At 41.2% G+C, this 13,382-nt stretch overlaps 11 non-coding genes across 11 annotated transcripts; all 11 read left to right on the top strand.

Moving 5' to 3' along the window:
• The first annotated feature begins 327 nt into the window (after nucleotides 1–327).
• On the top strand, nucleotides 328–400 carry trnaf-gaa. The gene has a single exon. It is a non-coding gene; the product is annotated as a tRNA-Phe (tRNA).
• A 280-nt stretch (nucleotides 401–680) lies between these two features.
• On the top strand, nucleotides 681–753 carry trnaf-gaa. The gene has a single exon. It is a non-coding gene; the product is annotated as a tRNA-Phe (tRNA).
• Nucleotides 754–1,736: 983 nt separating this feature from the next.
• On the top strand, nucleotides 1,737–1,809 carry trnaf-gaa. Its single transcript has one exon. It is a non-coding gene; the product is annotated as a tRNA-Phe (tRNA).
• An 839-nt stretch (nucleotides 1,810–2,648) lies between these two features.
• On the top strand, nucleotides 2,649–2,721 carry trnaf-gaa. The gene has a single exon. It is a non-coding gene; the product is annotated as a tRNA-Phe (tRNA).
• Nucleotides 2,722–5,784: 3,063 nt separating this feature from the next.
• On the top strand, nucleotides 5,785–5,857 carry trnaf-gaa. Its single transcript has one exon. It is a non-coding gene; the product is annotated as a tRNA-Phe (tRNA).
• A 280-nt stretch (nucleotides 5,858–6,137) lies between these two features.
• On the top strand, nucleotides 6,138–6,210 carry trnaf-gaa. Its single transcript has one exon. It is a non-coding gene; the product is annotated as a tRNA-Phe (tRNA).
• Nucleotides 6,211–6,490: 280 nt separating this feature from the next.
• Nucleotides 6,491–6,563, top strand: trnaf-gaa. The gene has a single exon. It is a non-coding gene; the product is annotated as a tRNA-Phe (tRNA).
• Nucleotides 6,564–6,708: 145 nt separating this feature from the next.
• Nucleotides 6,709–6,781, top strand: trnaf-gaa. Its single transcript has one exon. It is a non-coding gene; the product is annotated as a tRNA-Phe (tRNA).
• A 280-nt stretch (nucleotides 6,782–7,061) lies between these two features.
• trnaf-gaa lies at nucleotides 7,062–7,134 on the top strand. The gene has a single exon. It is a non-coding gene; the product is annotated as a tRNA-Phe (tRNA).
• A 5,428-nt stretch (nucleotides 7,135–12,562) lies between these two features.
• On the top strand, nucleotides 12,563–12,635 carry trnaf-gaa. The gene has a single exon. It is a non-coding gene; the product is annotated as a tRNA-Phe (tRNA).
• A 280-nt stretch (nucleotides 12,636–12,915) lies between these two features.
• Nucleotides 12,916–12,988, top strand: trnaf-gaa. The gene has a single exon. It is a non-coding gene; the product is annotated as a tRNA-Phe (tRNA).
• Nucleotides 12,989–13,382: the final 394 nt, after the last annotated feature.

Here is a 13,382-nt window from a genome sequence, read left to right as displayed (position 1 = left end):
TCATCTGAGTAGTTCTAGAACTTCCATTACACATTGAGAGCCTGTGTCTGTTAGGAAGAAGACTCCAGATCAACTGAGGCTCATTTTCGTAGCTGTCGTCAGTAATTGGGTTAGCCTAATTTGAACAAAAATTCTAATTGAAAGTATGTGTGAGTTTGTCAGGGGACCAGCAGGTGGACGCTTCAAAAATAACGTGTGCGTGATTACTCCATCCATGTGGAGGCATTTGTCACTCGCTGTTGGAGAAAGATTAATAGAAAATAATCATGATCCTAAAGTCAGCAGAATACACCAGACAGCCAACCACACCACAACCACTTTAAGGTGGCCGAAATAGCTCAGTTGGGAGAGCGTTAGACTGAAGATCTAAAGGTCCCTGGTTCGATCCCGGGTTTCGGCAGGAACAGTTTTTGCGAGAGGTCTACATTTGGTTCGTGACATTAAGGAGCCGATAAGATCTTCATTGTATACAACATAAGCTCGTCCCCTCCACCTATTACCAGATAGACTGAAGATCTAAAGGTCCCTGGTTCGATCCCGGGTTTCGGCAGGAACAGTTTTTGCGAGAGGTCTACATTTGGTTCGTGACATTCATAAAAAATAACGTGTGCGTGATTACTCCATCCATGTGGAGGCATTTGTCATTCGCTGTTGGAGAAAGATTAATAGAAAATAAGGTGGCCGAAATAGCTCAGTTGGGAGAGCGTTAGACTGAAGATCTAAAGGTCCCTGGTTTGATCCCGGGTTTCGGCAGGAACAGTTTTTGCGAGAGGTCTACATTTGGTTCGTGACATTAAGGAGCCGATAAGATCTTCATTGTATACAACATAAGCTCGTCCCCTCCACCTATTACCAGATAGACTGAAGATCTAAAGGTCCCTGGTTCGATCCCGGGTTTCGGCAGGAACAGTTTTTGCGAGAGGTCTACATTTGGTTCGTGACATTCATAAAAAATTTGGTTCGTGACATTAAGGAGCCGATAAGATCTTCATTGTATACACCATAAGCTCGTCCCCTCCACCTATTACCAGATAGCAGAGTGGCGCAGCGGAAGCGTGCTGGGCCCATAACCCAGAGGTCGATGGATCGAAACCATCCTCTGCTATGTATTTTACATGTGGACAATTCGGCGAAGACAAAAACAGATCATAAGATAATATAAAAAGCCTTTATGCAATAGAAATGATACCTACCATACAGTTAAGATTTGACAAAATAAAAGGATACGTTTGTTTTCAAAGAATGCGTTAAAATTGTATTTGTAAGCAATACTTATATAATATATCAACTATAAAGTATGAATGGGTGAGTTAGACCACATTAATATTGCGTCATCCTGAAGGGTAAGTGCAAATTTGATGTGTTCACTACCACCCTCTCATGGACAATGGATAAAATAACACGTCATTTCATCTGAGTAGTTCTAGAACTTCCATTACACATTGAGAGCCTGTGTCTGTTAGGAAGAAGACTCCAGATCAACTGAGGCTCATTTTCGTAGCTGTCGTCAGTAATTGGGTTAGCCTAATTTGAACAAAAATTCTAATTGAAAGTATGTGTGAGTTTGTCAGGGGACCAGCAGGTGGACGCTTCAAAAATAACGTGTGCGTGATTACTCCATCCATGTGGAGGCATTTGTCACTCGCTGTTGGAGAAAGATTAATAGAAAATAATTATGATCCTAAAGTCAGCAGAATACACCAGACAGCCAACCACACCACAACCACTTTAAGGTGGCCGAAATAGCTCAGTTGTGAGAGCGTTAGACTGAAGATCTAAAGGTCCCTGGTTCGATCCCGGGTTTCGGCAGGAACAGTTTTTGCGAGAGGTCTACATTTGGTTCGTGACATTAAGGAGCCGATAAGATCTTCATTGTATACAACATAAGCTCGTCCCCTCCACCTATTACCAGATAGACTGAAGATCTAAAGGTCCCTGGTTCGATCCCGGGTTTCGGCAGGAACAGTTTTTGCGAGAGGTCTACATTTGGTTCGTGACATTCATAAAAAATAACGTGTGCGTGATTACTCCATCCAGGTGGAGGCATTTGTCATTCGCTGTTGGAGAAAGATTAATAGAAAATAAGGTGGCCGAAATAGCTCAGTTGGGAGAGCGTTAGACTGAAGATCTAAAGGTCCCGGGTTTCGGCAGGAACAGTTTTTGCGTTAAAATTGTATTTGTAAGCAATACTTATATAATATATCAACTATAAAGTATGAATGGGTGAGTTAGACCACATTAATATTGCGTCATCCTGAAGGGTAAGTGCAAATTTGATGTGTTCACCCTCTCATGGACAATGGATAAAATAACACGTCATTTTATCTGAGTAGTTCTAGAACTTCCATTACACATTGAGAGCCTGTGTCTGTTAGGAAGAAGACTCCAGATCAACTGAGGCTCATTTTCGTAGCTGTCGTCAGTAATTGGGTTAGCCTAATTTGAACAAAAATTCTAATTGAAAGTATGTGTGAGTTTGTCAGGGGACCAGCAGGTGGACGCTTCAAAAATAACGTGTGCGTGATTACTCCATCCATGTGGAGGCATTTGTCACTCGCTGTTGGAGAAAGATTAATAGAAAATAATCATGATCCTAAAGTCAGCAGAATACACCAGACAGCCAACCACACCACAACCACTTTAAGGTGGCCGAAATAGCTCAGTTGGGAGAGCGTTAGACTGAAGATCTAAAGGTCCCTGGTTCGATCCCGGGTTTCGGCAGGAACAGTTTTTGCGAGAGGTCTACATTTGGTTCGTGACATTAAGGAGCCGATAAGATCTTCATTGTATACACCATAAGCTCGTCCCCTCCACCTATTACCAGATAGCAGAGTGGCGCAGCGGAAGCGTGCTGGGCCCATAACCCAGAGGTCGATGGATCGAAACCATCCTCTGCTATGTATTTTACATGTGGACAATTCGGCGAAGACAAAAACAGATCATAAGATAATATAAAAAGCCTTTATGCAATAGAAATGATACCTACCATACAGTTAAGATTTGACAAAATAAAAGGATAGAAAATATCCTAAAGTCAACTAAATCAATTAGACAGCTAACAAGACACCTTAGAAAATAATGAGAAATAATATTTTAGCAGGATGGCCGAAATAGTTCAGTTGGGAGAGCGTTAGACTGAAGATCTAAAGGTCCCTGGTTCGATCCCGTGTTTCGGCAAGTGTTTATTTTGCGAGACTTCTAAATTTGGCCTGAAACACAGGTTCAAAGGGTACATTTAATTGGGAGATTATGGGTTGGACAAAACCCTGAACTCTCCTCAACTCCTCCACCCTTTCTCCGTGACCCAACCTATACTCAGAGGATTTCATATTATTCTGTATGTATATCAAAGATACTCCATTTAATATGATATGTTACATTTCATATTGTATGTATTATTTAGGAATGTCCATCATCCATTTCATATGATATGAATTACAATTTGTATGATGTTAAGAATTTCCAAAACGTACAATACATTACAAATTAGCAACATGTACAATATGTTAAGATTTTGCTAAACGTATGATATGCTACGAATTCCAATTTGTCTTTCACGTCTGACTCAATTTGTTTTAATGACATTACACATTTATTTTGGGATCCAACACTGTAAACGTAATTTAAACTTTTTCAAAAGAAGGCGAGAGAGGACACAGAAGAGAGGACGCAGGACTTGAGCAAATCTAATTGAGAAAAGGCCAACAGAGGAGTGGCCGTCCCGACTCGATAGCCTTCTCCCAGAGAGGAAGCACAAGAGTATCCTCCTACCTGAGTCCTTCGCAGAAGAGTTTTGAGATCCGCTACACCCCCTATGAATCAGCTGTTTTTTACTGGGAGGAGAAAAGCATGGAAATATTTAAAAACAATATGCTACATATCCTTTTATCGATAAAATGTCTAGCACAACTAGCTACTGTACATGTATTTGTACTACTTTACACATTTAATTTGTGATTAATCCCATGTAGCCTAAATGTAATTTGCATAATGATGCTTGAGTGAAGGAGTCTCATTTCCTTCAAGCACATTTGTTTCCACATTTCCTGCTCTCCTTGATAGATGATCGGAATAGTTTGTCACATTATCATCAAAATAATCTGTCAGCCCCAATATTTCCATACTAAGCTGAAATCATTGTGTGATTTTATATTAGGCCTTTGTTTTGTCACACCCAGCTAGCTAAAATTAGATACTTTGAAATTACTTCACCAACGCTACAGCTAGCTAGCTGTTGATATTGAATACACATGCACTTACTTATGCTTGTGTGTTGTGTGTTCTAATGTGCTGAGCAAGTTGAGATGTTAGCTAAAGGTTAAACACTATTAATTTAATGTTCCAACTAAACATCCGATCTGCTCACTGTGATTAAATGTTACATGTTATAGTCATAATTACAAATAGCAGATATGAAGCGGCCCACCTTCAAAAAGTTGCCAGATGGGAGCCTTGTCCTGAAAGACACCAGCCTTTATCCGTTGTATGTGCCCTCAACACCTGTGCCCTGCTGGGCCTCTGTCCGAGCCCTCGAGGCCTGTGTCTGGCTGGGCGTTACCCTAAACCTAAGCTAGCCCTTTAATCTAACCCTTACCATAAACCTTCAACCTAACTCCTAACCTTAACCCTAACCTTTATTCCTAACCCCTAGCTAATGTTAGCCAGCTAGCTAACATTTGTAACTTTTGTATGATTGTAATTCGTAACATATCATTTGAAATGGATGATATGCATCCAAAAAACAATACCAAATAGATGTATCAGATTTACGTACAGAATAATATGAAATGCTCTGAGACCATGTTGCTGTCTGTGATCTCCACATGTGTGCCCGGTTGGGCTTCTGTCCATGCTCCATGACTATGCTCGGCTGTCCCTCAGTCAGCCCCCAGTCCTCCTTACTATTTTTTAAGCTCAGTTGGGAGAGCGTTAGACTGAAGATCTAAAGGTCCCTGGTTCGATCCCGGGTTTCGGCAGGAACAGTTTTTGCGAGAGGTCTACATTTGGTTCGTGACGTTAAGGAGCCGATAAGATCTTCATTGTATACACCATAAGCTCGTCCCCTCCACCTATTACCAGATAGCAGAGTGGCGCAGCGGAAGCGTGCTGGGCCCATAACCCAGAGGTCGATGGATCGAAACCATCCTCTGCTATGTATTTTACATGTGGACAATTCGGCGAAGACAAAAACAGATCATAAGATAATATAAAAAGCCTTTATGCAATAGAAATGATACCTACCATACAGTTAAGATTTGACAAAATAAAAGGATACGTTTGTTTTCAAAGAATGCGTTAAAATTGTATTTGTAAGCAATACTATAACTTATATAATATATCAACTATAAAGTATGAATGGGTGAGTTAGACCACATTAATATTGCGTCATCCTGAAGGGTAAGTGCAAATTTGATGTGTTCACCCTCTCATGGACAATGGATAAAATAACACGTCATTTTATCTGAGTAGTTCTAGAACTTCCATTACACATTGAGAGCCTGTGTCTGTTAGGAAGAAGACTCCAGATCAACTGAGGCTCATTTTCGTAGCTGTCGTCAGTAATTGGGTTAGCCTAATTTGAACAAAAATTCTAATTGAAAGTATGTGTGAGTTTGTCAGGGGACCAGCAGGTGGACGCTTCAAAAATAACGTGTGCGTGATTACTCCATCCATGTGGAGGCATTTGTCACTCGCTGTTGGAGAAAGATTAATAGAAAATAATCATGATCCTAAAGTCAGCAGAATACACCAGACAGCCAACCACACCACAACCACTTTAAGGTGGCCGAAATAGCTCAGTTGGGAGAGCGTTAGACTGAAGATCTAAAGGTCCCTGGTTCGATCCCGGGTTTCGGCAGGAACAGTTTTTGCGAGAGATCTACATTTGGTTCGTGACATTAAGGAGCCGATAAGATCTTCATTGTATACAACATAAGCTCGTCCCCTCCACCTATTACCAGATAGACTGAAGATCTAAAGGTCCCTGGTTCGATCCCGGGTTTCGGCAGGAACAGTTTTTGCGAGAGGTCTACATTTGGTTCGTGACATTCATAAAAAATAACGTGTGCGTGATTACTCCATCCATGTGGAGGCATTTGTCATTCGCTGTTGGAGAAAGATTAATAGAAAATAAGGTGGCCGAAATAGCTCAGTTGGGAGAGCGTTAGACTGAAGATCTAAAGGTCCCTGGTTCGATCCCGGGTTTCGGCAGGAACAGTTTTTGCGAGAGGTCTACATTTGGTTCGTGACATTAAGGAGCCGATAAGATCTTCATTGTATACAACATAAGCTCGTCCCCTCCACCTATTACCAGATAGACTGAAGATCTAAAGGTCCCTGGTTCGATCCCGGGTTTCGGCAGGAACAGTTTTTGCGAGAGGTCTACATTTGGTTCGTGACATTCATAAAAAATAACGTGTGCGTGATTACTCCATCCATGTGGAGGCATTTGTCATTCGCTGTTGGAGAAAGATTAATAGAAAATAAGGTGGCCGAAATAGCTCAGTTGGGAGAGCGTTAGACTGAAGATCTAAAGGTCCCTTGTTCGATCCCGGGTTTCGGCAGGAACAGTTTTTGCGAGAGGTCTACATTTGGTTCGTGACATTCATAAAAAATAACGTGTGCGTGATTACTCCATCCAGGTGGAGGCGATCCTAAAGTCAGCAGAATACACCAGACAGCCAACCACACCACAACCACTTTAAGGTGGCCGAAATAGCTCAGTTGGGAGAGCGTTAGACTGAAGATCTAAAGGTCCCTGGTTCGATCCCGGGTTTCGGCAGGAACAGTTTTTGCGAGAGGTCTACATTTGGTTCGTGACATTAAGGAGCCGATAAGATCTTCATTGTATACAACATAAGCTCGTCCCCTCCACCTATTACCAGATAGACTGAAGATCTAAAGGTCCCTGGTTCGATCCCCGGTTTCGGCAGGAACAGTTTTTGCGAGAGGTCTACATTTGGTTCGTGACATTCATAAAAAATAACGTGTGCGTGATTACTCCATCCATGTGGAGGCATTTGTCATTCGCTGTTGGAGAAAGATTAATAGAAATTAAGGTGGCTGAAATAGCTCAGTTGGGAGAGCGTTAGACTGAAGATCTAAAGGTCCCTGGTTCAATCCCGGGTTTCGGCAGGAGCAGTTTTTGCGAGAGGTCTACATTTGGTTCGTGACATTAAGGAGCCGATAAGATCTTCGTTGTATACAACATAAGCTCGTCCCCTCCACCTATTACCAGATAGACTGAAGATCTAAAGGTCCCTGGTTCGATCCCGGGTTTCGGCAGGAACAGTTTTTGCGAGAGGTCTACATTTGGTTCGTGACATTCATAAAAAATAACGTGTGCGTGATTACTCCATCCAGGTGGAGGCATTTGTCATTCGCAGTTGGAGAAAGATTAATAGAAAATAAGGTGGCCGAAATAGCTCAGTTGGGAGAGCGTTAGACTGAAGATCTAAAGATCCCGGGTTTCGGCAGGAACAGTTTTTGCGAGAGGTCTACATTTGGTTCGTGACGTTAAGGAGCCGATAAGATCTTCATTGTATACACCATAAGCTCGTCCCCTCCACCTATTACCAGATAGCAGAGTGGCGCAGCGGAAGCGTGCTGGGCCCATAACCCAGAGGTCGATGGATCGAAACCATCCTCTGCTATGTATTTTACATGTGGACAATTCGGCGAAGACAAAAACAGATCATAAGATAATATAAAAAGCCTTTATGCAATAGAAATGATACCTACCATACAGTTAAGATTTGACAAAATAAAAGGATACGTTTGTTTTCAAAGAATGCGTTAAAATTGTATTTGTAAGCAATACTATAACTTATATAATATATCAATAATAAAGTATGAATGGGTGAGTTAGACCACATTAATATTGCGTCATCCTGAAGGGTAAGTGCAAATTTGATGAATCATGATCATGATCTGTCACGCCCTGACCTTAGAGAGCCGTTTTATTTCTCTATGTGGTTAGGTCAGGGTGTGATGTGTGGTGGGCATTCTATGTTTTCTGTTTGTATGTTTTTGCCGGGTATGGTTCTCAATCAGGGACAGCTGTCTATAATTGTCTCTGATTGGGAATCATTCTTAGGCAGCCTGTTTTGCCACCTTAGTTGTGGGTAGTTGACTTTGTTAGTGGCCTGTATAGCCCTAGTAAGCGGTGTGGTGTTGGTTCTTGTTTTTGTTTGCGACATTCAAAATAAAAAGAAATGTACGCTCACAACGCTGCACCTTGGTCCGGTCCTTTCCCTGATGACGTTCGTGACATTATCTGAATGCTCTAATCACATTTTGATCTATTAATGTCAGTCTTTGAATGCTCCATTGTATAAACTACACCGAATAATAATATAAACGCAACATGCAACAATTTCAAAGATTTTACTGAGTTACAGTTCATATAAGGAAATCAGTCAATGTAAATAAATTCATTAGGCCCTAATCCATGGATTTCACATGACTAAGAATACAGATATGCATCTGGTCACAGATACCTTTAAAAAAAAAGGTAGGAGCATGGATCTGAAAATCAGTCAGTATCTGGGGTGACCACCGTTTGCCTCATGCAGTGCGACACATCTCCTTTGCATAGAGTTGATCAGGCTGTGACCTGTGGAATGTTGTCACACTACTCTTTAATGGCTGTGTGAAGTTACTGGATATTGGCGGGAACTGTAACACGTTGTCGTACACGTTGATCCAGAGCATCCCATACATGCTAAATGGTGACATGTCTGGTGAGTATGCAGGCCATGGAAGACCTGGGACATTTTCAGCTTCCAGGAATGGTGTACAGATTCTTACGACATGGGACCCTGAATTATCATGCTGAAACATGAGGTGATAGCGGCAGATGATTGGCATGAAAATGTTGGCTTTTGGTTCGATCCCGGGTTTCGGCAAGTGTTTATTTTGCGAGACTTCTAAATTTGGCCTGAAACACAGGTTCAAAGGGTACATTTAGTTGGGAGATTATGGGTTGGACAAAACCCTGAACTCTCCTCAACTCCTCCACCCTTTCTCCGTGACCCAACCTATACTCAGAGGATTTCATATTATTCTGTATGTATATCAAAGATACTCCATTTAATATGATATGTTACATTTCATATTGTATGTATTATTTAGGAATGTCCATCATCCATTTCATATGATATGAATTACAATTTGTATGATGTTAAGAATTTCCAAAACGTACAATACATTACAAATTAGCAACATGTACAATATGTTAAGATTTTGCTAAACGTATGATATGCTACGAATTCCAATTTGTCTTTCACGTCTGACTCAATTTGTTTTAATGACATTACACATTTATTTTGGGATCCAACACTGTAAACGTAATTTAAACTTTTTCAAAAGAAGGCGAGAGAGGACACAGAAGAGAGGACGCAGGACTTGAGCAAATCTAATTGAGAAAAGGCCAACAGAGGAGTGGCCGTCCCGACTCGATAGCCTTCTCCCAGAGAGGAAGCACAAGAGTATCCTCCTACCTGAGTCCTTCGCAGAAGAGTTTTGAGATCCGCTACACCCCCTATGAATCAGCTGTTTTTTACTGGGAGGAGAAAAGCATGCAAATATTTAAAAACAATATGCTACATATCCTTTTATCGATAAAATGTCTAGCACAACTAGCTACTGTACATGTATTTGTACTACTTTACACATTTAATTTGTGATTAATCCCATGTAGCCTAAATGTAATTTGCATAATGATGCTTGAGTGAAGGAGTCTCATTTCCTTCAAGCACATTTGTTTCCACATTTCCTGCTCTCCTTGATAGATGATCGGAATAGTTTGTCACATTATCATCAAAATAATCTGTCAGCCCCAATATTTCCATACTAAGCTGAAATCATTGTGTGATTTTATATTAGGCCTTTGTTTTGTCACACCCAGCTAGCTAAAATTAGATACTTTGAAATTACTTCACCAACGCTACAGCTAGCTAGCTGTTGATATTGAATACACATGCACTTACTTATGCTTGTGTGTTGTGTGTTCTAATGTGCTGAGCAAGTTGAGATGTTAGCTAAAGGTTAAACACTATTAATTTAATGTTCCAACTAAACATCCGATCTGCTCACTGTGATTAAATGTTACATGTTATAGTCATAATTACAAATAGCAGATATGAAGCGGCCCACCTTCAAAAAGTTGCCAGATGGGAGCCTTGTCCTGAAAGACACCAGCCTTTATCCGTTGTATGTGCCCTCAACACCTGTGCCCTGCTGGGCCTCTGTCCGAGCCCTCGAGGCCTGTGTCTGGCTGGGCGTTACCCTAAACCTAAGCTAGCCCTTTAATCTAACCCTTACCATAAACCTTCAACCTAACTCCTAACCTTAACCCTAACCTTTATTCCTAACCCCTAGCTAATGTTAGCCAGCTAGCTAACATTTGTAACTTTTGTATGATTGTAATTCGTAACATATCATTTGAAATGGATGATATGCATCCAAAAAACAATACCAAATAGATGTATCAGATTTACGTACAGAATAATATGAAATGCTCTGAGACCATGTTGCTGTCTGTGATCTCCACATGTGTGCCCGGTTGGGCTTCTGTCCATGCTCCATGACTATGCTCGGCTGTCCCTCAGTCAGCCCCCAGTCCTCCTTACTATTTTTTAAGCTTATACAGCATCATTTTTCATGTATTTATTACTCAACAGTATTCTCTCCTTCTTCTTAATTCACTCACAAAAGCCCTTATCTGTCACGCCCTGACCTTAGAGAGCCGTTTTATTTCTCTATGTGGTTAGGTCAGGGTGTGATGTGTGGTGGGCATTCTATGTTTTCTGTTTGTATGTTTTTGCCGGGTATGGTTCTCAATCAGGGACAGCTGTCTATAGTTGTCTCTGATTGGGAATCATTCTTAGGCAGCCTGTTTTGCCACCTTAGTTGTGGGTAGTTGACTTTGTTAGTGGCCTGTATAGCCCTAGTAAGCGGTGTGGTGTTGGTTCTTGTTTTTGTTTGCGACATTCAAAATAAAAAGAAATGTACGCTCACAACGCTGCACCTTGGTCCGGTCATTTCCCTGATGACGTTCGTGACATTATCTGAATGCTCTAATCACATTTTGATCTATTAATGTCAGTCTTTGAATGCTCCATTGTATAAACTACACCGAATAATAATATAAACGCAACATGCAACAATTTCAAAGATTTTACTGAGTTACAGTTCATATAAGGAAATCAGTCAATGTAAATAAATTCATTAGGCCCTAATCCATGGATTTCACATGACTAAGAATACAGATATGCATCTGGTCACAGATACCTTTAAAAAAAAAGGTAGGAGCATGGATCTGAAAATCAGTCAGTATCTGGGGTGACCACCGTTTGCCTCATGCAGTGCGACACATCTCCTTTGCATAGAGTTGATCAGGCTGTGGCCTGTGGAATGTTGTCACACTACTCTTTAATGGCTGTGTGAAGTTACTGGATATTGGCGGGAACTGTAACACGTTGTCGTACACGTTGATCCAGAGCATCCCATACATGCTAAATGGTGACATGTCTGGTGAGTATGCAGGCCATGGAAGACCTGGGACATTTTCAGCTTCCAGGAATGGTGTACAGATTCTTACGACATGGGACCCTGAATTATCATGCTGAAACATGAGGTGATAGCGGCAGATGATTGGCATGAAAATGTTGGCTTATGGTAGAGAAATAGCTCAATTGGGAGAGCGTTAGACTGAAGATCTAAAGGTCCCTGGTTCGATCCCGGGTTTCGGCAGGTACAGTTTTGGCGAGAGGTCTACATTTGGTTCGTGACATTAAGGAGCCGATAAGATCTTCATTGTATACACCATAAGCTCGTCCCCTCCACCTATTACCAGATAGCAGAGTGGCGCAGCGGAAGCGTGCTGGGCCCATAACCCAGAGGTCGATGGATCGAAACCATCCTCTGCTATGTATTTTACATGTGGACAATTCGGCGAAGACAAAAACAGATCATAAGATAATATAAAAAGCCTTTATGCAATAGAAATGATACCTACCATACAGTTAAGATTTGACAAAATAAAAGGATACGTTTGTTTTCAAAGAATGCGTTAAAATTGTATTTGTAAGCAATACTTATATAATATATCAACTATAAAGTATGAATGGGTGAGTTAGACCACATTAATATTGCGTCATCCTGAAGGGTAAGTGCAAATTTGATGTGTTCACTACCACCCTCTCATGGACAATGGATAAAATAACACGTCATTTTATCTGAGTAGTTCTAGAACTTCCATTACACATTGAGAGCCTGTGTCTGTTAGGAAGAAGACTCCAGATCAACTGAGGCTCATTTTCGTAGCTGTCGTCAGTAATTGGGTTAGCCTAATTTGAACAAAAATTCTAATTGAAAGTATGTGTGAGTTTGTCAGGGGACCAGCAGGTGGACGCTTCAAAAATAACGTGTGCGTGATTACTCCATCCATGTGGAGGCATTTGTCACTCGCTGTTGGAGAAAGATTAATAGAAAATAATCATGATCCTAAAGTCAGCAGAATACACCAGACAGCCAACCACACCACAACCACTTTAAGGTGGCCGAAATAGCTCAGTTGGGAGAGCGTTAGACTGAAGATCTAAAGGTCCCTGGTTTGATCCCGGGTTTCGGCAGGAACAGTTTTTGCGAGAGGTCTACATTTGGTTCGTGACATTAAGGAGCCGATAAGATCTTCATTGTATACAACATAAGCTCGTCCCCTCCACCTATTACCAGATAGACTGAAGATCTAAAGGTCCCTGGTTCGATCCCGGGTTTCGGCAGGAACAGTTTTTGCGAGAGGTCTACATTTGGTTCGTGACATTCATAAAAAATAACGTGTGCGTGATTACTCCATCCAGGTGGAGGCATTTGTCATTCGCTGTTGGAGAAATATTAATAGAAAATAAGGTGGCCGAAATAGCTCAGTTGGGAGAGCGTTAGACTGAAGATCTAAAGGTCCCTGGTTCGATCCCGGGTTTCGGCAGGAACAGTTTTTGCGTTAAAATTGTATTTGTAAGCAATACTTATATAATATATCAACTATAAAGTATGAATGGGTGAGTTAGACCACATTAATATTGCGTCATCCTGAAGGGTAAGTGCAAATTTGATGTGTTCACCCTCTCATGGACAATGGATAAAATAACACGTCATTTTATCTGAGTAGTTCTAGAACTTCCATTACACATTGAGAGCCTGTGTCTGTTAGGAAGAAGACTCCAGATCAACTGAGGCTCATTTTCGTAGCTGTCGTCAGTAATTGGGTTAGCCTAATTTGAACAAAAATTCTAATTGAAAGTATGTGTGAGTTTGTCAGGGGACCAGCAGGTGGACGCTTCAAAAATAACGTGTGCGTGATTACTCCATCCATGTGGAGG

This window comes from Oncorhynchus mykiss, chromosome 6, assembly GCF_013265735.2.
Source record: "Oncorhynchus mykiss isolate Arlee chromosome 6, USDA_OmykA_1.1, whole genome shotgun sequence".
Classification (NCBI taxonomy): Eukaryota; Metazoa; Chordata; class Actinopteri; order Salmoniformes; family Salmonidae; genus Oncorhynchus; species Oncorhynchus mykiss.
The sequence above is the reverse complement of the archived record's forward strand: the minus strand, read 5'-3'. Positions and strand labels throughout refer to the sequence as shown.